Below are 8,961 nucleotides of genomic sequence, written 5' to 3' on the forward strand. Positions count from 1 at the left end.
AGCTCATCTTCCCAGCATGGCTGGCTTGCCCAGTGGGCTGTCCTGCATGATCGTGTGCACAACTGAATGTCTGTAGGAGCTTGTGAACCTGAGGACCTGCTTCTTGAGTGTGGACACTAAGGACCACAAGGATACCAATTACTAAGGACAGACAGCGCCTGGGAGCTCCTCAGTGCTCCAACATGCTGGGCAGGTGCCCTAGTCACTCTGCACACACTCCCTCCTCCTCCAAGTGCTTATTTCTTCCTCTCTGTGTCCCTGCCGTGAGATGGGAGCTCAGGGAACATAGTCCCCACCACAGTGGTGAGAGGACATGCATGGTTTGTGGAGGTAAACCTTCACAGTGAACGGCAGGCAGAGTGTGAGGGCAGCATGGTCAGAGGAAAGCCCCTCCTCAGGAAGCAGGTTCCCTTGAAAACCCCACTGAGAGCAGCTTTCCTGAGCCCAGGGTCTCCGTGTCCTGGACTGAGCCTGAGGTCCTCTGAGTCAGCAGTGCTGGAGAGCAGAGCTCAGGTCCCCCGTCTCCCTGTGGCCCTGAGGCTGTGGCCTCGCACCTGCATCCCGGCCTGTGAGCATGTAGACTGGGGATGATGGCTGTCACCGCGTGTCTGGACTTTAGGTGAGTTTTCCGGGGGTGGTGAGTGCTGCCATCAGCGGTGTTATCTCTCCTGGAGCCAGAAGAGACTGGTGTGCGTCCCCATCTCTGACTGACACCCTGTCCGTGTGACCCTGGCCCTCTCCTGCCCTGAGACGTCACCCCTTCGCGTCTGGGGCAGGTCAGCTCTTCCTCGGCACAGGGATCTCACCTGAACACTGACTGAGGTAGAACCTACCGTCTATGAAAAGCCCTTTCTGGTCTGGCTTTGGCGATAGCAGTTCTGCACCAGCATGTCTTCTGTACCGGATCCTGTTTCCCGACACCTGAATGTGCTCTGGGGAGAGGTCCCTCCTCACTCTGCCTCAGAGTGTGTGGCGTCACTTGTCCCAGATGGCATGCACCGTGATGAGGACTCCTGTCCTGGATCAGGATCTGATCCAGGTGACCCTGGAATTGTGGGCCTCTGGCTTCCAGGTCACTGAGCTTCTGAGGGATGAGAATGTGTTCTCATGCTTTGGCTCAACACCTTCGTCCCTCATCAAAGCCAGTGGGATCTTGTGTGCATCAACTAGCAGGCTTTTCTCTCCTCTACTTTCTCTGATCTTGTGATTCCATTGGACCACCTGTAAAATCCAAATATGCTTCTCACCTCCCGGGACTGGAAGACTGCAGACCACAGCCCCAAATCCACTGCCAGTTGGTCTATTATGGGCTTTAGTTTATGGCATTAGAACCTGAATCCCCAGAGAATCCCCAACAACTCCTCAGCCGTGAGCAATCAAATGCTGGTACCCACTCTGACCTGTTGAGTTCAGGGCTTTCTGGATAATGTTGTCTAGTAGCTTTGTGTGGCGTCTTTAGGGTTTTCCATCTATACTGTTATGCATTCTGCATATAAAGACAATTTCACCCCTAAAATCTATGTTAGCACAACAGTTCTAAGAAGAAAGTTGATAACAATACAGGCTTTCCTCAAGAAACTGGAAGTAAACAACCTAACTTACTACCTAAAGGAATTAGAGAAATGAAGATTAAGCAAAGCCCAGAGACAGTAGAAGGAAGGAAAGAACAAAAACCAGAGAAGAAATCAGTAATATTGAGATGAATATAGACATACACACACAACAAACAATGAAAAGGATAAGTGAAACCAGAAACTGGTTTGTTGGGAATTTTTGCAAAGACAAACAATATCATAAATCTTTACCCAGGTTCACCAAGGAGAAGAAAGAAACTACTGGAATAAAATGAGAAATAGATGAGGAGACACGGTATTAGCCAACTTATACCACAGAGACCCAAAAAAGTCACATGGGATTGTTACAAACAGTTGTGTGCCTGCAAATTGGACAACCTAGAAGAAATGGTCAAATTCGTAAACTGCAAAACCTTCAAAACTGAGTCAAGATGGAACAGACAACTTGAAAAGACTGATCATTTGTGTCTAAATTGAATTTTATAATCATCATTTCAAAAAGTTCCAGGAACAGTCAAGGAACAATTTCTCTCGGGAATTCTACAAAACATACCTTTGAGGAATTTAAATGAAAAAATTCTCAACAAAGTATTAGTAAATTAAATTCAACAATGTATAGAAAAGATCCTACACCATCATATATTGTCTTTTACTTGAGGATCACGGTTCAACATCTGTCAAGAAGCATTTAACAGGAGGCTTCCTGTGTGCTGTTTTGGACCTCTCAGGAGTCCTCTGTTCCTGATCAATTAGTGAATATTCAGGAATTAAGAGGAGGGCCAAGCCTTTCCTGGGGCTGAGGAATCCAGGCATTTCCTTCGTTAGCTTTTCAATATGGTGATAAGTACCCTCTTCCTTCTTGTGAACCTTAAGGTAAAAGTGATTGTTTACAACACTCTCTCTTTAATATGGATTGCCTTATGTTTTGTAAGTCTGGAATTTTAATCTTTATCTTTGCTGAGAATAACTACCTTGTAAGGCAATATATATGCCCACACCATGTTGAATAAAACACCTTTGCTCCATCAGAGCTGGAGTCCCCGTGTCTGTTTGTCTGCCTTTCTTTCTTTATTTCTCTCTCTCTCTCTCTCTCTCTCTCTATTTCTGGCTGATTCCCTGGAACGCAAAAGCTGGCTGCACAACCCAGGGAATATTAGCCTTTTTCTTTTGTTCATTCTCTCATCGTCGACTCCAGACCACCAGGTTCTGGTCCAATACAGGACCAACAAACATCCAAAATGACCTATATGATAAACCACATACATATTGATAATTATCTTAAATGTAAACTGATTAATGCTCCACCAAAAGATATGGACCTTGCTGATGAAACAAAAACAAGACCCATGCAATGCTGTCTAGAAGAGACCCCCTCAGACCTACGGACAGAAACAGATGGAAACTGAGAGGATGGACAGGATGTTCCACGTAAATGGAAAGGAAACTGAGGTAGCAAGTCTCATACCAGATAAAATAGACTCTAGAGTACTGTTACAGGAGCCAAGGAGGACACAATAATCTGAGAATCAGTCCAAGAGAAAGACACAGCGCTTGCGAATACACATGTGCCCAACATAGGGTTAGAGCCTCAGACTCCACTAGCAGGAGACAGGCTGGTGAAAGTGCTCGGCTTCAAACATGGACCACCTTCCACGAAAGGGAAAGGAAAGTGAGGGGGCAGATCAACAGGCCCAGAGGCTGGAACAGGAGCCAAAGATTATTCCCAGACCTTGAAGCTTAGTAGAGTTTGCCTCAATGGACTTAAAACAGTTTCCGGGCCCAGTGGGGCTTCCCAGGTGGCTCAGCGGTGGAGAATCTTTCTGCAATGCAGGATACACAGGAGACTCAGCTTTGATCCTGGGTTGGGAAGATCTCCTGGAGGAGGGTATGGCAACCACTCCAGTGTTCTTGCCTGGAGAACCCCATGAGCAGAGAGGCCTGGTGGGCTAGAGTCAATAGGGTCACAAAGAGTCCGACATGACTGAGGTGACCACACACACACAAGCACTGGGGCCAGGGATCCTTTCTGACTTTCATTTATCCTTTTTACAGAAGGAAAATGCTTGTAGCTGAGATATGCCTGTCTGAGAGTTGTATTTTAGGATGCAGATCGTCACCCATAGCTGAGGTAGAGGATTAGATCTGGGACTTGTGGTTGATGGTATTTAGACCAAATTTGCTGTTTATTCTCTAAGGGTTGACATTTTAGAGGCCTGCTGGGGTTTGCTAAGTGTAATGAGCCTGGAGGATGAACACGAGGATTTCCAGGGCTGAAGGTGGACTGTGTGTGTTTGAATCATTCATGGAGTCTATGAATGTCATCTCCCATGGCATAATGGACCTTGGAAAACATGGGTAATTTAGAGGTCTAGGAATTTTGAATATTCCTAGATTAGCATGTGGTTACAGTTGAAACAACAACCTTGTTCGTCAGAGGGAGGCCAAGGGCATCAGACCCTGGGAGGAGTGACCACTGATGGAAGGTGCTTTGCTGGGCTGTGCAGAGGAAGGGAGTGCCTGAGAGCCAGGGATGCAGGCAGTGAAGTTCTAGACTGGACACGGCAAAGAAGCAGATTGTCCCTGACTTCATCCTTTCAGAGTGCATACAGGAGCTCGGGTGGGTGGTCTGTAAACAAGCCTTTATTTCCCGCAATGCTAGAGGCTTGACGCCCCAGGTCAGGACACCAGTGAGGCTGCCTTCTGGTGAGGGCCCCCTTCCTGGTTCACACCAGGCACCTTCCTTTGGGGTCCCCACCAGGCAGAGGGGGGCAAGCATGTTCTCTGGGGATTCTTAGAGCAAATTGAACCCCATTTATGGAGACTTCACTCTCAGGACCTAAGCACCGGACAAAGACCCCGATTCTAACATCATTATCCTAGGTGCACAGGAATTCCAAACATGAATTCTGAGGGCACAGAAGCATTCAGACCACAGCGCTCCGTGAGAGACTGAGGTGTGTGTGGTCCTGCCACACCTGGATTCCAATCCAGTGAAACTGATTTCAGACTCTGACCTGTGGAGTGAAAGGGAATGTGTGTGTGTTGATTGGAGCCCTGCATGTGCAGGAACTGGAACCATGGTCAGCAGAGTAACATGGACTAGAACGTGAGTCACGTTACCCAGTGTCTCCCCCATGGCTCCCTCTTACGTGGGGACCACAAGCACTGCGGGTCACCGTCCCCAGGAGGAGGGTCCTCAGGAAACTGTAACAAAGTTTATTTTCTTGGCCTCCAAAATCACTGCAGATGGTGACTGCAGCTTTGAAATTAAAGGACACTTACTCCTTGGAAGAAAAGCTATGACCAACCTAGACAGCATTTTACAAAGCAGAGACATTTCTTTTTTTTTTTCCATGTATTTTTATTAGTTGGAGGCTAATTATTTTACATATTGTAGTGGTTTTTGAGACATTTCTTTCCCGATAAAAGTCCATCTAGTCAAAGCTATGGTTTTGAAGTAGTCCTGTATGGATGTCAGAGTTGGACTATCAAGAAAACTGAGTGTCAAAGAGTTGATGATTTTGAACTATGGTGATGGAGAAGCCTCTTGTGAGCCCCTTGGACTGCAAGGAGATCCAACCAGCCAATCCAAGGGGAAATCATTCCTGAATATTCAGTGGAAGTGCTGATCCTGAGGCTGAAGCTCCCATACTTTGGCCACCTGATGTGAATAACTGACTCGTTCGAAGAGACCCTGATGCTGGGAAAAGCTGAAGGCAGCAGGGGAAGGTGACGACAGAGGATGTGATGGTTGGATGGCATGACCAACTCGATGGATGTGAGTTTGAGCAAGCTCCAGAAGTTGGTGATGGGACAAGGAAGCCTGGCATGCTGCCGTCCGTGGGGTCACAAAGGGTCAGACATGACTGAGCACCGAACTGAAGTGAAACAGACATAAAACACCTGGCTAAAAAAGAGTGAGGGGGCATTCTTTCTGCCCCCTTTTGATGTCTATGTCAGAAGCTGTCCCTATGTTTTTTATACTTTAATAAATCCCTGTTACACAAAACCTGCAAGGAATCAAGCCTTGTCTCTGGCCCCAGATTGAAATGTTCTCCTCTGAAGGTCATGAATCCTGGTGTAGCTCTTGGCTCACAGCAGCAAACTCTCACAAACAGTGAGTGGGGCTCGGGTTGAAACCGAGATGTGTGCAGGACAGAGTGTGGGCACGAAATAGGAGCCCTGTTGTTGGTCTGCTCATAGAGTGATGGCTCTGGCTGCCAGAGTTTGGCAAATCTGTGGGCCTGTTCAGAGAAGCAGGGCTGACATTTGGGCTGATTACAGCTACTCCCAAAAGAGGTGCCGGAAGATGGCTTTAGCACATTACCCAGCCAGCAGGTCGAGAGACTGGGACTGTGCATGCCTGCCTGAGGTACCTCTGAGTCAATTACAGGGATTCCTACAATGCATTCAGCCCCTCAGGGAAGCGCAAGCAACAGTGAACTCAGAGGATGCACACACTAGGAGACAGGCAGGATTGCAGAATAACACATCATGGCAGACAGCTCATGGGAAACAGCATGCACTGGTTCCTTTCCCAGAGGGAACACACCACAACTTAGGTCTGGATCTGGGGGATCCTACTCCAAAACTGGAGAGGATACCCTGCCCCCAACAGGGCTATGGCAGCCACAGAGCCAAAAGGAGCCCTGTTGAACAGCCAGCAAGGCTCTTGTTGCCACAACTTTCTGTCAAAGGGACACACTTTGACAGGAACACACTCCTATCAAAGGAACAAGGGGCAGTGCATCATGAGGAAAGATGCGGAAAGCATCCATAGAAAAACAGCCCTCACACCATAAATATTGGTCTCTCACAATCTATACATGCTCACCTCTTCATAAACATAACCCTTAGAGATCACAGCAGATAACCGTTTGAACTAAATTCACAAAAAAGTGAAAAAGCAGAGAAACAATTCCCAATTACTATAACTGAGAGAAATCTCCTGAAAGAACCAATGAAGCAGACTCATCCAGTCTACCAGACCCCAGGTTCAAAAAAGTGGTGATAAATACTCTAAGGGAATTAAGAAAAACTATTGATAAAAAATGTGGGTCACTCATTAGAAACTAGAAAGAGAGCCAATCAAAAGTAGACAGCTTAATCACCAAGATAAAAACTGAATCTCAAGGTAGTGAATAGCAAACCAAATCATTCAGAAGATCACATTTGTGATCTGGAAGGTGGAATAATGGAAACCAGCCAATCAAAACAGCAAAACGACTCACCCCCACCCTTCCCCGCCCCCGCCAAGGATGAAACAACATGTGAGATATTTGGGATAATGAAATGCATGCCAACTTATGCATAATGCAATCCCAGATTATGAAGAAAGAGAATAGGAAATTGAAAATGTATTCAAAGAAACTATGACTGAATACTTGGAAAACCTAAAGAAGAAAACATATACCTAGGCACAGGAAGCACAAAGAGTCTTGAGGAAATGGAATTCAAACAGACCCACTCCAAGACACATCATAATGAGAAGGACTAAAGTTAAAGATAAAGAGAGGATCCTGACAGCACAAGAGATGACAGTCAGTTGCCAGGCAACTGAGAAGGCTATCAGCTGATTTTTCTATAGAAACTCTGCAGGTCAGAAGGGAGTGAAAGTCAGTGGCCTCTGTCCACAAGATTATTATGTAGAAGAGAAAGAGAGATAAAAAACTTTTCAGACAGGCAAAAAATGAAAGAAAAAAATACAGCAGTACTAAAATGTTCATAAATATTAATTTTTCTGTAAATAAAAAAGAAGCAACAACTTATAGGAAAAAGAAAATCAGACTAGGAAAGGCAAATCCATAAAAGGTTTGAAAAATCTCTTAAATATGACAGTATATATAATTTAAAAATTAGAATATGTGAAAGTGATTATAATACTACAAAGAGCAAAAAGATGTACACGAAGATGTAAGGTAGGACATCAAAATAAAAATTAAATGTGAGGAGGGAGAGTAAGAAAACACACATCTTTTAGGATATGCTTGAGTTTATATGACTACCAGTCTAAATATAATAGATATGTTTATGGGATAGCATACTAGAAAACCATGAATGCTGCAAATCAAAAACATCATGGATTGACAGATATCAAAAAGAAAAAACAAAATGATAATGCAAAACAAAATTAACAAACCACAAAAGAAAAAAAAGAGATGAAAGCACCATAGAAAAATAGAAAATCAACCCAAAAAGCAAGATTTAAAATGACAACGAAAGTGAAAGTGTAAGTCGCTCAGTCATGTCCAACTCTTTGCGACCCCATGGACAATTCTCTAGGCCAGAATACTGGAAGATCCCTTCTCCAGAGGATCTCCCCAACCCAGGGATTGAACCCAGGTCTCCCGCGATGCAGGTGGATTCTTTACCAGCTGAGTCACAAAGGAAGCTGTAAAATGACAATACTTATCACCAATTACTTTAGTTGTCAATGAACTAAGTTCTCTCATCAAAAAACGTAGAAGCGGATCAGATAATAGAATAAGACCCTATAATAGACTGCACCCACTAGACCCATTTTAAGTTGAGAGACACATAGATCGAATAACAAAGAATTAAGAAAGCTTTTTCTTGCAAATCTTAATGGGAAGAAAGCAGGTGTAGCAACACTCCTATCAGACAAATAGACTATAACCAAAGTGCCTTAGGAAAGATAAAGAAGAATGCTATGCAATGATAAAAGAATCAAAAAATGAGAATATGAAACACTTTAACATATATGCCTACAATACAGGGGCATCTACATATATAAAGCAAATACTGCCAGACACAAAGGGAGAAATTAGTTGCAATGCAATAATAAGAGGAGATTTTTACACCCCACCAACATCAACCCACAGATCATTCAGAGAGAAAATCAATAATGCAACAGATATCCTGAAAAATATGATAGACCAATTGGACTTCCTTGACTTTTCTCTTTTTTTAGGCATTAAACACACACACACAGACTAAGCAGAGCAGAGTACACATTCTCACAGAGTGTTTGTGGACGTTAGAGGTTGTGGAGAGGGTGTGCCCATCAGACCCAGAAACAACACAGCCAGAAATGTCCCTGAGGACAGCCGGGAACTGGGAGCTGAAGGAACTTGTTGATTCAAGGGGAAGCACCTGCCCAGTCACCCTGGATCTGTCACTGGTCTTGGGCTCTGAGCACCGCCTGCATCCTTGCAGGGAGGTGTGTGTCTGGACTCACACTGAATCCCCCTCTCTGTGTCTTTCACACGGTAATACACGGCTGTGTCCTCGGTGGTCACAGAACTCAGAAGAAGGGAAAACTGGTTCTTATATCCCATCCATTCCACCCTCTTCCATGGAGCCTGGAAAATCTAGTCTCATTACAAACACTGGTGATGGTATGCCCACCAGTTCAGCATTTCTTTGC

Source organism: Cervus elaphus, chromosome 13 (assembly GCF_910594005.1).
Source record: "Cervus elaphus chromosome 13, mCerEla1.1, whole genome shotgun sequence".
Classification (NCBI taxonomy): domain Eukaryota; kingdom Metazoa; phylum Chordata; class Mammalia; order Artiodactyla; family Cervidae; genus Cervus; species Cervus elaphus.